Source organism: Eptatretus burgeri, chromosome 2 (genome assembly GCF_056783735.1).
Source record: "Eptatretus burgeri isolate ZD-2024b chromosome 2, Ebu_testis_v1, whole genome shotgun sequence".
In the NCBI taxonomy this organism is placed as follows: domain Eukaryota; kingdom Metazoa; phylum Chordata; class Myxini; order Myxiniformes; family Myxinidae; genus Eptatretus; species Eptatretus burgeri.
The window spans coordinates 97,694,490-97,717,997 of NC_140962.1; the positions used below are offsets into that span (position 1 = coordinate 97,694,490).

The 23,508-nt window shown below is 43.9% G+C and overlaps 1 protein-coding gene and 1 long non-coding RNA gene across 9 annotated transcripts in view; both read right to left on the reverse strand.

Annotated features, from left to right (window-relative positions):
* LOC147032641 (uncharacterized) overlaps nucleotides 1-23,508 on the reverse strand; it is a 451,936-nt gene that overhangs the window by 176,687 nt on the left and 251,741 nt on the right. The gene's annotated exons all lie outside the window — the stretch shown is intronic.
* The window catches only part of LOC147032644 (terminal uridylyltransferase 4-like), a 74,029-nt gene that overhangs the window by 28,316 nt on the left and 22,205 nt on the right, over nucleotides 1-23,508 (reverse strand). For 2 of the 8 annotated variants that reach the window (XM_085870431.1, XM_085870430.1), the window contains exon 2: nucleotides 2,376-2,570. The exons of 4 other annotated variants lie outside the window; for them this stretch is intronic. The gene's annotated coding sequence lies outside the window, so the exon portion shown is untranslated. Of the gene's footprint in view, nucleotides 1-2,375; nucleotides 2,571-3,185; nucleotides 3,250-23,508 lie in introns of all 8 variants that reach the window. 2 more of the 8 variants (XM_085870432.1, XM_085870434.1) reach the window with 2 other exon arrangements.

Genomic DNA, 23,508 nt, shown 5'->3' on the forward strand with positions numbered 1-23,508 from the left:
CGGACACGAACCGCTTAAGCGGTCCGTTCCGTGCTACAGTGATAACCGAGCGGTGTTATCGTCGGCCTTGACGGTTCCGATTAATTACCGGGATGTTGCACCCACTACGAACCCCTTACGTGAAGCATGGATAGAGAGTCAATAGAGAAAAGACGAAGCGAAACGAGCACAGTTCAACAAGCAAGCACTTTATTATGCGACACACGGAAAGCACGTATATACAGCCATACAAAAATGCACAAAAAGCAAATGTAAGAAGAGCAGTTAAAACCGACTATACGCGTACACGCGGCAACACTTACACAGTTTTACTTCACAGACGGCACCAACACACATTTACACAAAAGCAAAAGAAGGAAGCCACCCTCACAGACAAGGAGGCAGACAGACCCATAGGCCAAATGTGCGCGGGACATAGAGGAGTGGCCAGGTCCGCGAGACCGGGGAGGTCTTACCCGCGTCCTCGTGACACGTTGGCAGGCAAGCCGCAAAGTGTCCGCGCCGCTGTGCCCCGACTCCGTGCCCCTGGCGTGCCCGTTGGCACCACGTTTGGGATGGGGGAGGAACGGGGCCCCCTTTGCACTATCTCAGCGTGGGGGAAGGGGAAATTGTTGATGCCCTGGGGGAGGGGAGTGGCTGGCTGGCTTGGGTCCCACGACGAGATGAGCGATCCCCCACACTGTAACCTCGTCGCCGACCGCCGTCCTCCTTGCCTCGGACCCGAGCTCCCTTGTTCCGACCCGCCGCTTGCAGCTCCACCGCGCGCACTCCCCTTCTTCCAGCTCAACTCTCAACTCCGCTTCCCAACGCTCAACGCTCCACACTTCTCGCTTCTCTCACAACCAACTCTCCCAGTTCCACACTCTCCTTGTTCCACACTCTCCTTTTGAGTCGCCTTGCGCTTGTCTCTTTATAGGTCTCAGGAGGCGCCGATATGCAAATTCCCGGATCAGGACGCGATTGGAGGCGGAGCCACACCGCCCCCACCCCCCCGGTCAGCCATTGGTCGGGTAAAAATGGGCGTGAACCTCCCCTAATCCTAAAATTTGCATAAACGGACCAAGACGAAATTTACCTACACGCGCCTGGGGACGGGGCCAAAGCGGCCTCGCGCTTGCCCATTGGACAGAGGAGAAGTGGGCGTGAAGGATTCCTGATCCGCGGATCGACGCGTTCAGCCTCCTTGGCCAAACGGCTCCGGGAACACGACGTTTGGTGTTGACTGGTGGTGTTTGGGAATGGCCGTAGAAGCGATGATGTGGGATGAAGTTGTGAAGGTAAAGGCGAAGGTGGTGGTGTTTGCAAATGGTTGTAGAAGCGATGATGTGGTAGCGTAGGTGGTGGAGGTGGCATCGTTGTAGTGTGGTTGGTGCTGTGGTGGGGATGGCGTGGTTGTTGAGATGCTGTTTCTTTGAAATAAGAGATAGAACAGAAAAATGGCTAACTCAAAGCGTCGCAGCCTGGATGGATCACATAAATTCCCTCTATACAACGGGTTTGGGCTAACTGCACATGTACCTATGGAGATATCTCACCTGAGGGCCCTTTATAGTGTAATGCGAATTTCCACAGTCGTAACAATATTTTTACTTTCACTGAGAATGGACTGCTGTGATGAGCTTGAGTGGGATGACTTTGGAGTTCTAGTTGTATGGAACTAAACCTTCAAGTTGATGAACTGGATTCAAACCTCTTATCTATTGAGGTAAGATTTTCTTTTCCTACTTGCAGAGTTTGATTTAAGCATATAATAATTTAATAATTAAATCACTTAATTAACACATTAATATTTTCTCTCAGGAAATTGTATCAGAAATACAAAATGAAAATACTGCTTTTGCCACAACTTGGGACGAAATTGTTGGTTTGGTTGAAGACCTTGTGAGTGACCAAGACCCACAGAACGAGCTCGTCCTTGATGACCCAACCAAATAGTTATACCTTGGAGACCCGCAAAATCCTGAAAAAGAGTTTTACATTGATGGTACTCATTGTGAGTTATCAAGACAATACCTACTGAACAAGTTATACCTTGATGAACCAGAATTGTAAGTTTTACCTCGGAGACTCACAAATTTTGAAAAAATCAGTAAATGAGTTATCCTTGGTGGTTTTAAATATGAAACCTACCTCGAAGACCTCACAAATTTTGAAAAAAAATCAGTAAATGAGTTCTGCCTTGATGGTTTAAATAACTACCATGGAGACTCGGAAAAGGGCTTGGAGACTCACAAATTTTGAAAAAATCAGGAAATGAGTTATCCCTTGGAGACTTTGTAAGTTGGTTATATTTTGGAGACTTGAAATGTCGGTTCTGGCTTGATAACTCACAATGTGATACATATCTTGGAAACTCAACAGGAATGTGGTTATACCTTGAAGACTTGGAAAGTTGGGTTTATTTTGGAGACTTGAAATGTGGTTTCTTCCAAGAAGACTCTTGGAGATCTAAACCTATCAATGTAGTTCTTTGTTGGATGGTGCTTGATGAGAGCAATATCAAGAAAGTTCTGGGAAGAAAGTGCAGGAAAGTTCTTACTCCCCCTTTCTACTTCATCAAACCTGAAAGCCTTCAAAGACAGAATTGGAAGAAGAGAAAAAAACATTAAAAATAGAAATTGTTGATATACATATTTTTAAAAAGATATTATGTTGGGCTAGGGTTGGGTTGGGGTTGAGATTTTTAATGTGAGGGTTAGGGTGGGTGAGGGTTGGGGTTGGGATTTTAAATGTGAGGGTTAGGGTGGGTTTGCGTTGGGGTTGAGATTTTGAATGTGAGGGTTGGGTTTGGGGTTGGGATTTTGAATGTGAGGGTTATGGTGGGTTAGGGATGGGTTGGGGTTGATTATGCTTCCTGTTATATTATCTCACTCTCACACACACACACACACACACACACACACACGTTAAGCCCAGTGTCGGCCCCACGGGGGGGCATTGGGGGGGCAATGCCCACCCAGATTAGACTTTGTGCCACCCCAGTCCAGATTGGCCAGCAGTACCCTACCACACCATTATTTTAATATGTTTTACAGGTGTTAATATATATGTTCTTTTTATGTTCTTTGTGATTATTATAAATACCTGTATATACATTTTCAAATTAATTAATAGTTTAATGAAAATGCAATAATAAAAGGGAAACTGGCACTGCACCGAGTCGGATTTGTTTTGATGTTGCACACCTGACGCGTGACGTCATTCCCTCTGTGTGTTGTTGTGCATGCAGGCAGCATGGGAAATTCAAATCTGAGAGAGAAAACCAGTAAAATGGACATTAGGAAGTGGCTCAAAACGCCGCAAAAAGCGGCACCATCTTGTCCATCTTCATCATCTAAATCAGACCCACCACCGTCCGAATGTCCGATAATTCCGATTGACGAAGATGAAGATTGTGAAACTATGCCGGTTATTGCGGGGAGTTCAAACACACCGGCTCCCGCTGCAACTTCCACAGCCAGTCGCAGCAGCTCAACATTTGGACCAGAGCCCCCTCCACCACATACTTCTCCACCAGAAGATCTCGGTTCTGAGACACCAAATCAGGTGAAACGGGATAAATATCTGAGCAGCATTTTTAGTGGGAAGAAATGCTCGTTTGTGAGTTCATGGTTTCATGGGAGGGACTGGATGGAATACAGCGTGCAGACAGATGCAGCTTTCTGTTTCCCTTGCAGGATATTTCGTTCAGCTGTAGTGGCAATGTTGATACAACTTTCACCTTGAAGGGATATCGCAATTGGAAGCGCGCAACAGAATCTAACAAAGGCTTAAATAAACATGCTCTCTTTAAAGAGCATTTGATGTGTGCCAACATCTGGAGGGAGCGAGATTCGAGAAAGACGCACTCAGCCTGACACTGAAATTTCAACGCTGGTTAATACCGAACAGTTGGATATGAAACCGATACTACATGTCCTCCCTCATAGACATAGTTGAATTTCTGGCATCAAATCAGTTGCCTTTGCGAGGAAAACTGGATGCGTTCAGTACAATGTCAGAAGGGGGCAGTGGACTGTTCCTTTCCCTTTTTGAATACACGCTCAAAAAAGACACCAAGCTGGCCAACATAATGAAGCTTATTCCACGCCATGCAACTTATACCAGTCATACCATACAAAACCAAATGATAGAAGTGATGAGCAGCGTGGTAACAGAAGCCATTGTAAAGGACATAGGCACGCATTGGTGCACAATCAAAGTCGATGGGACTCGCGACCCCACGGGGTGTGAGAACGTTTCCATAGTGGTACGTTTTGTATCAGAGGCCAGTAAGGAAGTGACAGAGTGCCTAGTTACTATGGCAACCACCCAAGTCGGTGACGCAGCAACACTCACTGACACAATATTACAAGAACTCGCAACAGTTGGGCTCAGCGCTGATAAAATATTGAGTCAGTGTTATGATGGCGCTTCCGTCATGTCAGGGAAGCATGGAGGGGTCCAAAAACTACTACAGAATAAACTTGGGCAAGAAATTCCCTACGTCCATTGTTTCAATCACCAACTCAACCTTGTGGTTGTCCATGCACTGTCACTAGAGAGGGCAATCGGCGACTTCTTTGATGTCTGTGGCATGCTGTCTAATTTCTTCAGAAAGCCCACTGTTGCCGTTCACTACAAGGTGATACCCTGAAGCGTCTCCTGGATCAGCGCTGGACAGGCCATTTGGCTACGGTCTCAGTGATCCTTAAAAAACATGGAGGATATCTCTGCAGTACTGTCGGAGGTAAATCACCCGGGCCTATGGTTCAGAGGTTAGAGTGGAGGCAGTTGGACTTCTTCAGCATGTGCAAGAACCAAACTTTGTGTTTATTGGGCATGCGGTGCGCAAGATATTAATGCTGCTGGACGCACCAAACAAACAGCTACAAGCTGAGGGAATGGACCTCCTTACTGGAGTAAAACTTGTGCGCAGTGCAACAGGTTGTGTTCGTGAGCTGAGATGTGACACTGCATTTTCTGAGTTATGGAATACCGCCACCAATAACAAAACACCACCACCAAAAAGGAGACGTACCATGAACAGGAACCTTGATCACTACGCTGTTGAGGAAAATGTGGGACAAGGATAAAACGACATCAACACAGAGACAGAGATGAAAAGAGTCTACTACAGTGCCATTGATGCCGTTCTGGGAGAGATAGAGACTCGCTTCAGCGAACGTGATGGGAAACTGATTACTGCATTGACAGCTCTGGACCCCGAGGATGACAGTTTCCTTGATGCCACAAAAGTTAAACCTATCCTGGATTTTGTACGAGTCGAAATAGTACAAACACAGTACACTGTTGCATGTGAATTCCTCCTGTCAAAAATGGCACCAGAAAATAATTGGACTGTTCAGAAAGTACTGTCAAAACACTACAAAACGCTTGAATCAATGCCCACTGTATTACTAGCACTCTGACTGGCCCTGGTGTTTGGTGCGTCAACCACAACCTGTGAGAATTCTTTCTCAACTCTGAAGAGTGTCTTTACCGACCATAGACACATCATGCTGCATACGAGGAAGGCAAGACTTGTACAGCTGGCTTTTGAAAAGGACTTAACCCAGAAATGCAGAACTGAATGGAAGGATGCTGTTCTGAGGAAGTTCCACGCAGGTCACAATCGCCGCCTTCAGCTCTTCTAATGGTGAGTGAAATAAATAAATAAAACATACACGTAGGTCTCTTATATTTTAGTTGATAATTATGCACTAGCAAAATGCATTAGCCTAATATGTTGCTGTTGTTGCTCTCTGTCAGGGTTGGACAGAGAGCAACATTAAAGTTAAAGTTGGCTGAGCTCTGAGAGGAACTGTCCATGGTCCTGGAGAAAGCCGCTCCTGGCAGTGAAGTCGACTTTTTTTTTCCTTTTCCTTCCGCCGTGGAGATGGCGACATTAAGACACTAGGCCTATAAATTAATGCTCAACATATTTGTATTTGTTGTTGTTGGTGCATCGCCTTTTTTCCCCCTTTTCCTCCCGCCGTGGAGATGGTGATATTATATGATTATAATGCTCAACATGATTTATTTTATTTGTTGTTGTTGGTGTGATCGTGTTTCCACAGTATGTTGCTTTTTTTCTGTATCGTTATTGTTTTGTTAAGGTGTCAACTGAACTACAGTACTAGACTAATGTTAACCGAGCTAGTTATAGTGTTATGTGCACACTACAGTAGGTCTATCTATTATGTGATGTCATTATAAGTGAAGGCCTGTTATGTGCGCAGTACCTTTTTTTTTTCTCTCCCGCCGTGGAGATGGTGACATTACATTAAAGACATTATAATGCTATAATTTTATTTGTTGGTGCATAATTGTTGTAGCCTATACTTGTAGCCTTTTTCAAAGCACTTTCACTGTGTTGTTTATTGTATAGGTGAGCATTTGCTTGCTATATATGGGGGTGTTGAAAAATAAAGTGCCCCCTTTGGAAAAATGAATGCCCCCCTGCTGATTATAGCCTGTAACCGGCACTGGTTAAGCCTTAACTATGTAGTTGAGGATTCTGTGTTTGGGGTTCACAGATCTAAGAACATCCCCCTTGACACACAATATATATATATATATATATATATATATATATATATATATATATATATATATATATATATATATATATATATATATATATATATATATATATATATATATATATATAAAATTCAACCCTCAGCAGATGCCACCTGTTATTCACCTCGGACTTGGTCCTCGAGTGTCCATAAAGGTGTATAGTAGAGGGGAGTGAAGCGCCAACCTATTGCTTCCATGAGTATTATCTGCTTAGTTTTGTCTTTTGTAATTCCTGTGAATAAAATGAACCTAAAATCTCTTCCCCTTCTAAATCATATACCTTATAAATCCAAGGAACTGTATCTATTACATCAACGATTTTAAAAAGTTCATTTGTCCATCACTTTGTATGACCTTTTATAAATGAGATTTCTACCTGTATATTCTTACTATATCACCAACTTTGAACTTAGGCTTTCTGACATTAATCTCTTTCATATTCTAATTTTGTAAATGTTTCTGATGGTTTAGTATTCGTTGAGGTGTGAATCGTATCATTATACTTATCTACAATATCCTGAATTAAAGATAACCATTGTTGAGAACTGAGTTGAGTGAATTTTTTATATAGTCTCTCTTTTAAAGTGCGATTGAATTGCTCAATAACAACTGCTTTTCCTTCCTTAAAGGTGCTCTATAATATAATGTTGTTATTTTTTTTAAAACTCAGAAATGTTTTGTTGTCGAACTCTGTATCCTCATCAGTCCACAATTTTTTAGGTTTTCGCTTACTTTTATTAAATATCTGTTGGAAGGCTAACATGAGTGTATTCCCGGTTTTGTTTTTCAAAGGGACAACCCAAGCATATCTTGTTTATCTACTCCTCAAATCAATAACGGTTAAAGCATTCTTGTACCCCTTATCATAATTGAGTTCAATTAAATCAGCGGACCAGATATAATCAACTTCCTTGGAATAAACCTTCCTTCTATGAAACTTTGTGATTATTGGTTTATGTAATTCATCAGCTAATTGCTCTTCAATTGTCATGACATCATTACAGCCGATAAGGTTTTTTTAATTTCCAAGCCCAAGTTTCAATTTCGCACTGATCATCATCTTCACGATGAACCTATCAACTTTTTCTCTCAAGGTTGGATTTTGTATCAGAGACAAATTATACAACATTTCTCTATCGGCTTCATGTTTTTCTTCCAACGTTGTGATATTGTTGTGGGCTGGGAATCGGTGGCGATAAACGACCACGAGGTGGAGCAGTACAGCAGTCTCCCACCAAACACCCGGAATTTAGGTCGTCAGTCAGGTCAGGTATGGGAGCATGTGCCAGAACAGCACGTCGCTGCATCCACTTTCCGCCGGTACTCCAGGGGCCTCCGTCTGGCCATCCCCCAGGCAGATGCCAGGCCCATCCCCATCTCCTTGAGATGATGGTCAACCTGTTGCAACCATGAGGCACGTGGTCGACCCACTGGCCTCTTCCACTCATGAGACTCCCTCGCTGAGAGAATCTGGTGAGCAGGATCAGAGTCAGGAAAACGAGCCACATGTCCATACAGCCGCAACTGACGCTCACGGACTATGCAGGTAACAAATCTCATCCGAGTCTCTCTCAGCAACCGCTCGTTGGACACAAAATCCGACCAGCGATAGCTAAGGATTCTCCGAAGAGACCTGGTACCAAAGGAATTAAGTCTCCGTCTCAGATCCTTGGTCAGAGTCCAAGTCTCGCACCCATAGAGCAAGACTGGAAGTACCAAGGACCTGAAGACTCGGACTTTCGTCCTCCCGCACAGGTACCGGCAGCGCCACACCCCATGATCCAGTGAATCCATGACTCCCCAGGCCCGTCCCAGACGTCTATTGACCTCTGACTCGCAGCCAGCAGAGACATGAATATCACTGCCAAGGTAAGTGAATCTCTCCACGACCTCAACATCCTCACCACAAACAGACACAGACAGGACAGCAGCATCCAAGATGTCACCGAAAGCCTGGATCTTAGTTTTGACCCAAGAAACCCGTAGTCCCAATGGCTCCGACTCCTCATTCAGCACCTCGAGGGCCCCCAAGAGGATGTGTCTAAAGTCTCCGCAAAGATGACTGCATCATCTGCAAAGTCAAGGTCCGAGATCTTGACATTCCCAAATGACGCACCGCAACTTGATCTCTCCAACATCCTCCCTATAATCCAATCCATACAAGTGCTGAAAAGTGTGGGGGCAAGTACACATCCCTGAGGAACTCCAGTAACAACTGGAAATAAGTCAGAGATGGTATCACCACACTTCACAGCACTCTCAGTACCAGAGTAGAGTTCAGACATCAGATCGATCAGTTTTGGTGGCACCCCACGAAGACCAAGAATCCTCCAGAGGACATCCCGATTCACTGAATCGAACGCTTTACAGAGATCAACATAGGCTGCAAGCAGCCCCTGCCGAAACTCTCGTCTGCGTTCGGTGAGGACACGAAGTGCAAGGATACGGTCAATCGTTGACCTCTTTGGTGTAAAGCCTGACTGCTCTGGACGCTGGTGCTCAAGCAGATGGTGGCGAACCCTATCGAGAATTATCCGAGCAAAGACCTTGCCCGGCACTGAGAGCAGCGTCACCCCTCGGTAGTTGTTGCAGTCTTGGCGATCACCCTTCCCTTTCCAGAGAGGGACAACAAGGCCCCTCTTCCAGTCAGTTGGGATGATGCCTGTGTTCCAGGCAGAGCACAAAACTGCATGCAACGACACGAGTGCAGCATTACCACCAGCCTTGAGAAGTTCGGCATGGATGCCACAGATCCCTGGAGCTTTGCCCCGTTTCAACTGGTTCACCGCAGCCCGTGTTTCCACAAGCGTAGGTGGACCACAGTTGATTCGAGGGTCAGCAACAGGGATTGTAATACCCTTGACGTCCAACTCGACAGTTGGGGGATCAGCCTGGTACAACCACTCAAAGTAACCGGCCCAGCGGGCCTTCACTTCAGACTCCTCTGTCAAGAGCCCACCACTCTCTGCTCGAACTGTAGTGCTCCGAGGGATGGGCTTGGATGAACGTAATCCGCGAATTCCCCTGTAAGCGGGACGAGAATCACCTGTCCACAGGTGATGCTCTACCCCCTCACAGATTCCTCGCACATAGGCCTCCTTGTCCACCATCAGTGCACGTACAGTTTTACGCCTCAGCTCCCTGAACAGCTCAGCTCTGCCATTCAGCCTGGCCCTGCGACTCTGGTCAATGGTATCCAGTGTCCCTTGAGAGACAAAATTCTTCTTTGCCCTGCGGTGAGCTCCAAGGCATCCACCGGCAACATCAAGGACGGTGGTCTTGAAGGCGCTCCACAACTCTTCAGGACCCCCAAAGCACCCAGACCCCCAAGTGTCCACTCAGCCTGTTCGCAAACTCCTCAGCTACTCTCTCATCCCTGAGCTTGGCAACATCCAGCCTCGGCTGGGATGGTACCATTCTCCAGGATTTAAGGTGCAGCTTTAGAGTTGCTACAACAAGCCTGTGGTCAGTATTGAGGAACTGAGCACTTCGGTAGACCCTGCAGTTCTGGATCATCCTCCAACGACCGTCAATGAGGACATGGTCAATCTCCTTTGCCACACCGCCAGCGTTGGAATACCAAGTCCAGCGATGAGCTTGTGGGCGCTGAAACCATGAACCAGCCACCCTAAGTCCATGACTTCTTGCAAAGTCAAGGAACTTAGTGCCATTCTGGTTCATAGTTCCTGACCCATGGGGACCAACATACACCTCATAACCATCCCTATCAGTTCCAGTCGATGCATTGAAATCCCCCAAGACTAGAAGTGTATCTCGTCTGGGGCATTGATCAACCACAGACTCGAGTGTGGCGTAGAATGCATCCTTCACGGTGAGATCACTCGCCTCAGTCGGAGCATAAACAGAGACCAGGGAAATGACACCTAAGGAGTGACGAATCCTTAATCTCATAATACGCTCGTTGACCGGTGTTACCTCAATTATCATTGGGGTCAGCTTATTGGACACAGCTACAGCAACTCCTTGGGTATGGTAACCATCAGAGCGACCAGACCAATAGTAGGTGTTACCACCCACCATTATCTCGCCGCAATCCGGTCTCCGAACCTCAGAGAGAGCTGCAATCCCGATGTCCAAACGCTTGAGCTCAGATGATAACAGAGACAGGTGATCATCCTCTCTTAGGGATAGGACATTCCAGGCACCCACCCGAAGGGACCGCCTCAGGTTAACCCAAGGAGACCGCCGTCTGGTGGACGACACCTCAGCACCATTCCGACACACTCTCCCGCAATCTGACCCAGGGATGTTACCCCGTGGTTTCCCTCCTATCTAAGATTGGGGGTCCCGAAGGCTTTGCCCCAATCCCGTCATCCGGTGAGCTGCCCTGCGAAGGGAAGCTGCACAGGAGGTACTCCCACGGAGTGGGTTTTCAGATTTTTTTGCGTTTTTGCGTTTTGCGGAATGAAGGGTTTTACGGTGGCCGGAGTGCAAATCCTGCCACCAACCTCCTAATAAGAAGTGACCCAACTGCAGGAGGACGTCCGCAGACACAGTTGGGCACTAGATATGGATGGCCGTTGGCTCACAAGGAGCTCCTCCGCCCTTTGACAGGTTTTGTTTTTAATCCTGCTGGGTGTCCATATCCAAACACCCTCCTCACCAGAAAACCTGGTGGGGGAGACGGTTTAGTCGCCGACAACCCGACCATGGAACAGGCTAGTACAGGTTTACATGGTACCTGTAGCAGGTCACAGATCGAACCTGACCTGACAGAAACTGACGACTGACTTAGGTCGTGACTCTCGGATAAGTCTGAAAGGTCACGGGTCACTTAAAGGACCGTGGTCGCCAATGTTTTGACGGCGTGAGGTAGGGTCCACTTGTCTATTCCAATGTACCTAAGTACTCATGCCGTCTAGCTACCGGGGAAACCACACCCTCACCCTCAGCCGACTCTGTCCGAACCGAGTCGCGTGTATCGACTCAGGTCCGGTGTACCGAGCGGGAGTTACCAGAGCCGCGCCGGTCCCAATGACAACTTGCCGGTCCAAACAGCCTCACTAATTCTCAATACGCACCGTGCTGGGCCAATGGTAGAAACGACAGGCAACGAACAGGAACATTTAACAGATATTTATTTACAATAATAAGACACAGTGCAGACTTAATCACGAATATCAGGCAGGCAATGTACAATGAGCAAAAGCACTTAACAATTCTACTTATCAGACTGGCGCCACACACACACACACACACACACACACACACACACACACACACACACACACACACACACACACACACACACACACACACACACACACACACACACACACACACACACACACGAAATGGACCCCATGGGGTCTTTATTCGGTCCCTCAGCTCAGGAGCGAAAGGCGAGCTGGGGACCAGGGCTCGGCTTGTACCTGGTCATCGGAGGGAAGGCACGCTCCGCGATGCGGCACCTGACAAAGGTCGTCAGTCCGATCCCCAGTCGCACGTTGGGGACTCGTGGTTCGTGGTGGAGCTCGGGTGGTGAATCGTCGGGGTCCAAAGAACTCCTCGTGCCAACGCCAACGACAACAACGACCTTCCGTCCACACCACTCCCGTTTTTCCACCAACAACGCCTCAGAGCGTCTCTGGAACTTTATGGACCTCCCTCAGTGGGGAGGGGCCTTGGTCAGCACACCTCCCTGTTCGCCTCTAATTGGCCAGGATCCTACGGGCACAGCCTTCCTGGGCGGGTTTTCGGCCATGCCCGGAGAAAGCCGCCCCTTCCCTCCACGCGTGTTTGAGGAAGGTGGATGGTGATGAAGCCCCATTGCATGTGGAACGTTCGTGGAAGCCGAGGACTAGGACCGCGAGGCCCCTCTCTCGGCAAGTCAAAGGACGAGCAGCCAACGGTGCTGATGGAGTGTGATGGGCAGGTGGTGAGATGTAATAACCTAACTATAAAATAACTCGAAGCGCACACACGAAATTCCCATTAAACAGAAGGAAGGATTCTAACTATAAACACATACTTATTGAAATAACTAAGCTTAGGGACTGCTGTCTGTTTGTGTGCAAATGGCTTCCAGATTCGTAACAATATTTCCATAATAAATATTGTGCCTCATGCACACTTCATCAACCCTATTGATAGGTTTGCTCCACGGTTTAGGATTGTCAGCCTCATCTAATCTTTTATTAACCTCCGCCATCGAAGATCGGAGGTTACTGTTTTCACCCCTTTCTGTTTGTTTGTTTGTTTGTTTGTGAACAGTATTACGGAAAAACTCCTCGATGGATTTCGACGAAACTTGGTGGGGGGGCTAGGTATGGTCCAAGGATCGTGCCATGAAATTTTGGACTTGGTATATTTTGGACTCCCCCCCCCCCAAAAAAAAATTGTTGGAGAAAAAAAATTTTTTTTGCATTTCTACATGTTTTAAGTGATTTCAAAACCCCCCCCCAAAAATTTTTTTACCCCCCCCCCCCCAAAAAATAGAGAAAATTTTTTTTTTGCATTTGTACGTTTTCAGTGATTTCCAAACCCCCCCCAAAAAAAATTGTTAGAGAATTTTTTTTTTGCATTTCTGCATGTTTTAAGTGATTTCCAACACCCCCCCAAAAAAAAATTGTTAGAGAAAAAAATTTTGCAACTTTTTTTTCAACAAAATTTCGATTTTTTTTTTTTTTTTTTGCATTTTTACATGTTTTAAGTGATTTCCAAACCCCCCCCACCCCCCCCCCAAAACAAAAAAATGTTGGAGAAAAGAACTATAACTCTGTCAGCACTGTTGACATCATATTTAATGAATAAGATATAAGGTTCACTTGAGTGACCCAGCAGTATTGGCGGCAGAGGTTTTGCACTCTCCCGAATGCTCCCCCTCTAGTTCAAGTTTGTTTCTGGACCACAGAAAGAATACCCTGGTAGATGTAATTCCCCTGGTATTCCAGTAGTTGTAAATTTACTTCCTGATAAAAACTTTAGTATATCTCCTCCACGTTTGTGTTTGGAGATAAATTTACGCTTTTTAGAGCCACACATTTTTTAGAGCCACGAACATATGCCTTTTTGTATAACCCTGTTATTTTTACTTTTAAAATATGAGATATTTTTAACCTCCGCCATCGAAGATCGATGGAGGTTACTGTTTTCACCCCTGTCTGTTTGTTACTTACGAAATCTTTTATTGATGACTTCCATCCTCTGTTTGTGTGTTTGTTTGTGTGTGTGTGTGTTTGTGTGTTTGTTTGTAGGCACGATAACTCGAGAACGGAAGAAGCTACCAATGTCAAATTACACCATGTGATTCAGGAGGGTGATGGCTAGCGCTGATTAGATTTTGGTCAAAGGTCAAGGTCACAGTGAGGTCAAACATTCGATTTTTGATGGTTTTGTACAGAATCATCGTAGAAACTTCTGGTTTGCGTTGCTACCTTCTCGAGAGCCAGCTTTTATTAGACATGGTCAGAGGTCAAGTTGACAATTTCCTAAGCACCAGTCTACGACTGCTTTTTTTTTTTTTTTTTTTGTATACCTTGGTCGAGGCTCGTATGAGAGCTAACACACAACTCACAGCAAGGAGGCATGAGACAAGAGGGGCGGGAGTGGAAGGGACAAAACAGTGGGGAACAGACACATTATGTGAACTGTGGAAGGGAGAGGGATGGGGATGGGACGGGGAACATGGCGAAGAGAAGATGGACATTTCAGGGACTTTCAGGAAGGAAAGCAGGAGAAATGAAGGAAGTGGGCTTGGGTGGATTATCGGGGGTAGAAAAGATCGAGGATTTGGATGGGGGAAGATAAGAGGTGGTGGTGAACAGCTGTTTTGAAAGCCTGGAGGGAAGAATGGGAAAGAATAGAGTGAGGAAGTTTATTCCAAAGGCGGGAAAAAAGAGGAATGAAAGAGTGAAGATGAGCAGTGATTCGTGATTTTGGTAGTTTTACCAGAAGGGGTTGTTGGCGGACCTTGAGCGCCCTGTGGAAATGTGGTGGGGACAAATCGCAGAGAGAGCAGGGGGGCAAGGCTGGAGAGGAGTCGGTAGAAGACAGAAAGACCACCGACCAACCTGCGGTGATTGAGTGAGAGGCCCAAAGACTCAGCTTCATTGCGGGAGATGCCGATGATCTTAAATGCCCTGGTTTCGACAGCGTGAAGCCGAGAAAGGTGGGAGGCAGGAGCACCAGCCCAGAGGGGAGAGCAGTACTCCATCAGGCTACGGACAAAAGCTTTGTAAGTGGTCAGGAGCTCAAGAGGGCCGAGGAAGGACTTAGCACGACGGAGGATTCCCAGTCGGCGACTGGCTTTTGAGGCGAGGTTGGAAATGTGACTTTCCCAGGAAAGGTCATGGCAGATAGTGAGACCTAGAAGCTTGAAAGAAAAGACTTCTTCCAGAGGATTGTTGAGAAAGTGGATGGGGGGATTTTGTAAACGGTCCTTTCGAAGAGACATAGTGAGAGTGTGAGATTTGTCTGGATTGAAAGACATGTTCCACTTGTTGGACCAGTTTGTGATTTTATCCAGATCTGCAGTGAGCGAAGAAGCTGCTGCTTGCCGGTCTGAGGGATGACAGATGGTACGGCAGAGGGTGGAGTCGTCGGCAAAGAGAAATAGAGGATTTTTCCAGAGAGTCCGAGAGATCATTGATGAAAACCAGAAAAAGAACAGGGCCCAGAACGCTACCTTGAGGAACTCCAGCCTGCACAGGAAGAGGGGATGAAAGAACTCCATTTAGGGCCACACGTTGACTGCGACAGGAGAGGAAGTCTGCGAGCCATGAGTGGAGATGGCCTTGAATACCATGGGAAGAGAGTTTGGTGAGTCGGGCAGGGTGCCAGACTGTGTCAAAAGCACGTGATATGTCCAGGGATACGGCTCGGATTTCCTGTCTGGCATTGAGGACCTCCATCCATTGATGGGAGAGCAGAAGCAGCATATCCAGGGTAGAGTGACCTGGTCTGAAACCAAATTGATGATTGGAAATCAAGCCATTGGAGAAGAGGAAGGATTTCATGTCTGAAGCGATGATGGATTCCATCACCTTGCTGATGATTGGGAGAAGGCTGATTGGTCTGTAGTTACAGGGATCTGTTTTTGCACCTTTTTTATGCAGGGCAGTGATGTTAGCAGATTTCCAAGCAGATGGCAGATGACCTTGGGCAAATGAGAGGGTGAATAGAACAGAGAGAGGGTGAGCAAGAGCAGAAGAGCAGGCTTTGAGGACACGTGGGCTGATGCCGTCTGGACCGGTTGCAGAATCTGACTCGAGGTTTGAAAGCAAGCTCTCCACCTTGTCAGGAGAAAAGGATACAGAGTCCAGGGACAGTTGAGTGCGACTGGGTAAAGTGGGTAGAGATAATGATGGGTTTAGGACACAAGATTTAGCTGCAAACACCGAGTTTAGACATTCAGCTTTATCACGTGTGGAATCAGCAGTGCGGCCATTTGAGGTAAGGGAGGGGATGGAGGGGGAACATACACCAGAAACAGATTTGATTAAACGCCACCAGGATTTTGAGGAGGGAGAGAGGTTTGAGAGTTCAGACTTGAGATGAGAAAGATGTTGTTTTCTGGCTCTCCTGAGGGTAGATACACACTTGTTCCGAGCTTTGTGGAAAGAACTGAGATTGCCCTCAGTTGGGTTTGCTTTCCATGAGGCAAAGGCAAGTTGTTTCAGGACAACTGCCTCGCCACAAGCTTCAGTAAACCAAGGGCGGGAGGAAGGGTAAGACAACTGAACACGAGAGGGGATAAATCTGTGCATGAGGGAGAGCAAGTTTCTTTGAAAGAATTCAACAGGATGAGTTGATGTTTGAGAAAGTAGTGATAGGAGACCAGTCTGTAAGTTTGATGGCTGCTCGGAGACCCTGCCAGTCGGCCTGAGTGAAATGCCAGACTCGACGACGGTGAGGTGGTTCTCTGATAACAGCCAGAGAGATGTCCACTTTGACAAGGACGTGGTCAGAAGAACCAATTGGAGCGAAGGAAGAGCAGCAGATATTGTCAGGGAAATTTGTCAAAATCAGATCCAGAAGAGATGGAGTACCATTGGTTGAGATCCGGGTCGGGAAGTTGACCAATTGAGTCAGTCCCAATGAGTCGCAGAAAGCTTTTGCTGAGGTGCCATGGCAGGTGAGAGAGGTACCCACACCTAGCCAACTGGCGTGATGACAATTGAAGTCACCACATAAGAGGAAGAGAGAGTTTGGATGAGAAGATAGAAGATGGTCCATGTTTTTGGATAGTGAGGTGTAGATGGAGTCATCACTGTTCGGTGGACGGTACAGTACACATATAAACATGAGGTGGGAGTGGAGGGGAAGCCGAAACCAGAGGTATTCCTGGGGGTGTGGGGGAGTGAGAGCAGTGCATGGAGAGTGAGGAATAGAGTCTTTGATGAAGAGAGCAACACCTCCACCAGGACGAGGCTCAGGTCTGTCATACCGTAAGAGGGAGTAACCAGGGAGAGATACTTGGGAGTAAGACACGTCTTGGGAGAAGAAAGTTTCTGTTAGGCAGATAATGTCTGGTTTGTCAGTGGCAACCTGTGTGGAAAGATCTGAAAGGTTTGAGCGAAGGCCCCGGATATTTGAGGTCCACACTTTTAATGAAGAGGAAGGGGAGGAGGCTTTGGGTGCAGGAGGTGGAGGGGGAGGGTAGGACAAGGGACGAGGGGGGCAGGTAAGGAGGGTTGCTGAAGGAGTGTGGGGTATTGCAGAATAGCGAGGGGAGGGGGCCGAATGAGGAGGAGAAAAGGCTCTGTGGTGCTGGGGGAGAGGGGGGGACAAGAGACAAGGAAGAAGGCAGTTGAGGATTTGAGGAGGTGGAGTGAAGAGATGGAGGTGAGAGGGCAGTGGAGGGAGGCAGGTTGGTGGATGAGAGGGGGGCAACTTTGAGAAGGAAGAGTGAGGGGGGATGAAAGGTGGGAGAAAGGTGAGGGGTGAATTTTTGAGAGAGGTGAGAGGGAGGCTTGGAGGGAGAAGAGTGGGATGGTTGCTTTGAGAGTGAGAGTGAGCGGTGAGGTGGGTGAGTTGGCACTGAAGTTGGAAAAAAAGAATGGTTGATGGAAAGCGAGCATCCATGGCAAACTGTGGTTTTTAAAAGTTTTAGGTCAGAGATGCGATTTAACACAATTCTTGATGGATGCAATGAAGGCGAATTCAGAGCATGGAGAGAAGAAGCGCTGTAATAGTTGGATTTTTTAGGCAAGGAATGAAGGAGAGGTCGAAATGAGAGCAGTCTGTTAAAATAGCAGAAGAGTAGTGCATTGTGAAACAGTAAAGAGTACCACATGTGTGAGAGAGGAAGATGAAGCATTATAAGATCGTTTTTGTTGTTAAAAATAATGTATGAGAGAGTTCAACAGATTAGGTCATGGAAGTGTAAAAAAAAAAAAAAATCGAGGAAGAAGACGAGGAGGAAGTTCAGAGGAAGAAGAAGAAGCAGAATCGGGAGAAGGTGAGCGTGTTGTTGTTGTTGGGTATATATATTTTTGTTGTTGTTAATATTAATGTATGAGAGAGTTCAACAGATTAGGTCATGGAAGTGTAAAAAAAAAAATCGAGGAAGAAGACGAGGAGGAAGTTAAGAGGAAGAAGAAGAAGCAGAATCGGGAGAAGGTGAGCGTGTTGTTGTTGTAGGGTTGTTTTTATTTTATTTTTTTTTTATTTATTTTTTTTTTTTGAGATAAGAAAGAGATTAGTTGGGAGAATGGGGGATGTTTGGAAAGTGGGGAGGATCAAAATTGAAGGTAATGGGGAGGATAGAAATTGAAGGTAATGGGGAGAAAAAACAAACAAAAAAAAAAAAACGATCGAACACCGAGTGGAACCGGTAGGCCTCAAGCCTAGGCCTAGGCCTCAAGCACCAGGTAAGAACGTCGACAAAATACTCACAAAATAGCATGATTTTTGAAACAAAACCGAACTAGCAGCACACAGTAACATGTAGGTGAGAAAATTAAACAGTTAAAACGGGACAAATAACAACCGGAAACTTAGCTTTGAGAACGTCAGCAGGGAGCCCCGAAGGAGACCTCTCGCTGCTCCGGAACCGGAACCGGCTTGTTTGTTTGTTTGTGAACAGTATTACGGAAAAACTCCTGGACGGATTTCGACGAAACTTGATGGGGGGATTAGGTATGGTCCAAGGATCATGTGATTAGATTTTGGACTTGGTCCAAAGACCAATATGGCCGCTATGTCGGCCATTTTGAAAAAATATTTGAATTTTTGTTTTTGCATTTCTACATGTTTTAAGTGATTTCCAACCAAAAAAAAAATTTGTTGGAGAAAAAAAATAAAAAATTTGCAACTTTTTTTCAAAAAAATTTTGATATTATTTGAAAAATATTTGATTTTTTGATTTTTTTTTTGCATTTCTATATGTTTTAAGTGATTTCCAACCCCAAAAAAAATTTGTTAGAGAAAAAAAAACAAATTTTGCAACTTTTTTTTCAAAAAAATTTCGATTTTCTTTTTTTGCCATTTCTACATGAGCGTCAATCTAGTTTAGTTTATTCAATCGTGGTTCAGTAGAGTCTGATCCGTTTTGACCTACAATGAATAGGATATCAGGTTCACTTAAGTGACCCATCAGTATTGGCAGTGAAGGTTTTGCACTCTACCGAGTGCTCCCCCTCTAGTTAGTATTAGTTTTCTTTTTACATTTGAGACAATAACTCATTTATTTATGAGAAAAATTTCTGGAGTGCGAAAACCTTTTTAGTTTCCAACATGCACATTTGAAATTTTTAAAACATAAAGAATCCTTAGAAATGTCTTCACTCTCTCCTCCATTTATTTAAGAAAAAAAATGTAAAACTTTAATTAAAGTCAATCAAACCAACATCATAAATAATATAATCTTTTCCTTCTTTCTCTTCTTTATCTCCATTTTTCGTTTATATCTTCTCCCTGAAACCGAAGTTAATATTCTTGACGCAAATATTTCTAATAGACTTGCCAATTCTTTGTTTTCCTCCTCGGTGCGTTGAGATTCATTTATTGTCTGTAATACCTTCAATCTTTTTAAAATCCCACTGCTTTCCATATTTTTATATTTATTTATTCTCTCTCTTTCCTCCCTCTCCTTCTCCTCCTTCTCTCTTTCCTCCTTCTCCTCTCTCTTCTCCCTTGCCTCCTCCTCTCTCTTCTCCCTTGCCTCCTCCTCTCTCTTCTCCTCCTCCTCCTAATCTCTTGTCTCAGTTTCTTCAACTCCTTCCTCATCCCTTACTATCGTTGAATCACTTTCACCCCCATAGAATATCATGCATATATTCATCAGGATTTCTTGTTATTCCTGCATCCAAAATAAAAAAGTTTACAACAGGAAACCAATAAAATTTCTTCTGAATTTCTTACAGAGCCTTGCGTTTTCTTAACTTTAAAATTTTTTCATTATTTAACATTTTAGTTAAATCCAACGTTGTTGGTTTATTAACATCAGTATAAAGTCAATCTTTTATTGAAAATACCTCATTCTTATGTTGTAGAACATATCTATCTATAATTCCAGCAATCTCTGTGTGTGTGTCTGTCTGTTTGTCTGCGACTGCCGTTTCTCGACGACCGCCGGTCCGATCTGATTGAAATTTGGCAGGAATATTGCCGGGGCCCCGCAGATGTGCCTTTTCGAGGTTTGATGTCGATCGGACGAGCAGTTCCCAAGTTACGGCCATTTATCTGTCGACCAATGACAAGACATGGTGCTATGACATCACGAATGACGTCACAATTAATGTTTATTTATTTATTTATTTTGCACGATTGACAGTCCGATCTAATTGAAACTTGCCAGGAATATTGCTGGGGACCCGCGGATGTGCCTTTTCGAGGTATGATATTAATCGGACGAGCAGTTCCCAAGTTATGGCCATTTATCTGTCGACCAATATCTGCGAGAGAGGGGGACGGGAGAGGGGGGGATGAGAGTGGGGGCGAGAGAGAGGGGCGAGAGAGGAGGGGGAGAGAGGAAGGGCGAGACTAGGGGGGATAGAGAGGGGGCAAGAGAGGGGGAGAGAGAGGGGGATGAGAGTAGGGGGCGAGAGAGAGGGGGATGAGAGTGGGGGGTGAGAGAGAGGGGGATGAGAGTGGGGGGCGAGAGAGGGGGGCGAGAGAGGGGGCGAGAGGTTAGTCATGTTGCACTCACCTACGGGCCCATACTAGTTTATTAAAATACTGAATACCCTTTTATTGAAGGTATGCTTGGACAAAGAAATTATAATATTCTTCAAGCCTTCTTGCTATCATTTATGTATTAGAAATATATGACAGATTAATATAATGACAGGAAATACCTCCCCATCTTCCCACAGTTAAATCATTTTGTATTTCCTTACTTATTTATATATAATCCTGTTCTTTGTGGTTTCATGATATAAACTATGGCAAAACCATTATCGATTTTACCCTTATTCAATTCTTTTATTTGTTGTTTGCTAATTGTGCTTCCACAAAACTCATTCTCGGCAACAAGTGGATAATATTCTTCCTTACGAGACTGATTTAATTGTTCCAGGTGTTCTAAGTTAATTTTAAATGACCAATTATACCCTAAATCATTCACATCATATCCCCATTGTTCTATTCTCATATAAACGATACGCCCTTCTTTATAAAATTTTATTTTAATTGGAACTGTGAATTCTGTATGACCTGGTGACAAAATCAACACTTCTGTATCTTTGGAATACACAGCCGTTTTATTTAAGGATATATATATATATATATATATATATATATATATATATATATATATATATATATATATATATATATATATATATATATATATTGTGATAAATCACTTAATCTCACCAAGTCATTCGTGCCAGTAGGGCTTGGATAATTTATTAATTTATAAGCATTTTACATATTAATATTTTTTGCTATACTATATTTCTCTCGTTTAGCCTGTGCCTTTGTGTAATAATTTGATAAATCAATATTCAGTTCTTGGGATACACCAAAGATAGAACCATCTTTACCAACATAAGTCATTTATATTAGATTTAAAATAATGTCATTTAAAAATTTATTTTTGTTAAGTTGAAATAACACATATAGACATAATTGACCACAACACTTGGAATTTAATTCTTGGACTTGAAATGTTTGATAAACACCATTCTGTAAGAATTTTATTATTTCAACAGGTGGTGGAAGACCAAAACTCTTCAAAATAATATTTGTCTTGACTATTAAAAATACAAACCCAATGAGAACCGTTCCCATTATTATCTTCTAAGTTCATAATAATATTATTTGTATGTTTAGACACGTTTGTTAATTCATCTCTCATACAAATTCCTACATTATTAATTTTTAATTCCTTACAATATTTGATAAGTTCCAAATTTGATGTTGTATTCTTTCCAAATTATTTAAACCACTCATCAATGCTCATTTATTTATGAGAAAGATATAATCCATTACCCCTTTTAGTTAATTTTACACCTGCTTGTGCGAGAGAAGAAAGCATATCTCCAACTAGCAATCTTGCTTTATCAGGCAGACTTTCAAGTTTTTCAGCAAAAGTAACAATTACACCAATTACACTAATTTGTTTCTCCAACTCTTTGTTTTGTCTTTCCAATTCTTTTTAAGCCCAGAGTTGAGCCTTCCTTTCGTTGGCAGTTTTCACCGCTGCTGAAATACCATCCGTCAATGCTCCAGCCGCACTTAAACCAGCAAATAAAGGAATTAGAAATGGGAGAAATCCTCCAGTCATCTCTCTTATTGAATATTTTTTCAACAGTGGTTTTGTCATTTTAATTTTAAGTGAGCCAGTATCGGTCAAGATTTTAACCTGTTCTCTTGTGAGCAAAACATCAATTCTTACTGCTCCTTTTCTCTGAATTGTATTAACGTTAATTGTACAAGGCTTTTGATTTTGAACACAAGATGATAGTTTATGAAGATTGATTTGATTAACATATACCGCAGTTGGTACTTTACCAGTCATTTATTTAACAAAAAATTATGTGAGACTAATCATAACACCATTATCCGTATTAATCTGAAATTCTGTTTCTTCCAAAAGCAAACAATATGGATCAACTTCTTCACTCTCTCCTCTTTCAATGTATGGGGAAGTATCCACTCGATTCAACTTTATAGTTTCCTTTTGAGCACTCAGGTCAAACGCATAGATTGTATACAAACTTTTAAATGCTGTCATATCCAAAATCGGTTCTTTATTTCCAGTACTTTCACACACCTTTTTGGTAAGACTTGTATGCTTCAGCAAAATCATTTTTTCCCAATTAATTTCCAATCTATCTCGTGGATAAAATGTTCCATCGAGAGAAACATGAAGTTGTTTCACCTTAGCATTATCAATCAATGCATTATTCTTATCAGTAGCAGTATCACCATCTGTTTTTTTTTTTTAATGCGCCACAGATATCGTGGCTTTCCTTCCAGAACACCCAAATTCCACATGTAAGTGGTTTGGTTCAACGTGTTGGCATCTTCTTTTAAGGTATGATTTTTAAGGTAAGTTTAACGTGTTGGCATCTTCTTTTAAGGTATGATACATTGAGTGGCATCTTTGAGTTAAGTTTTCCATTCAACATCTCTTCTGTTTTAAGATTAGGAGTATATTCACTAATGTACCAACTAATTTCATCAATAACAAATTTATTCTGAGCAGCAAAAGCATTAGCCACACCAAAAAGCAATCTATTTTTCTAAATTATCCCATCTCCTTTTTTTCTAAATTGATGTACTACACCCCTTTGTCTCTTAGGTTTATAGTATCCTCGACCAAGATATATACCTTCACCCTTGTAGTATGGGGAAAGGAACATCCCACCCCCAGTACTTATTTTATATTTTCCCAACTCGTGTTTTCTCACAATAACCATCGTATTTATTTATTGGAAAACTTCACGTAGGTGAATTCTGATGGATATAATTTCTCCATTAAAAGAAATCATGCGATTATCTTGGTCGGTTATCCTAAAATTTACTCTGTAT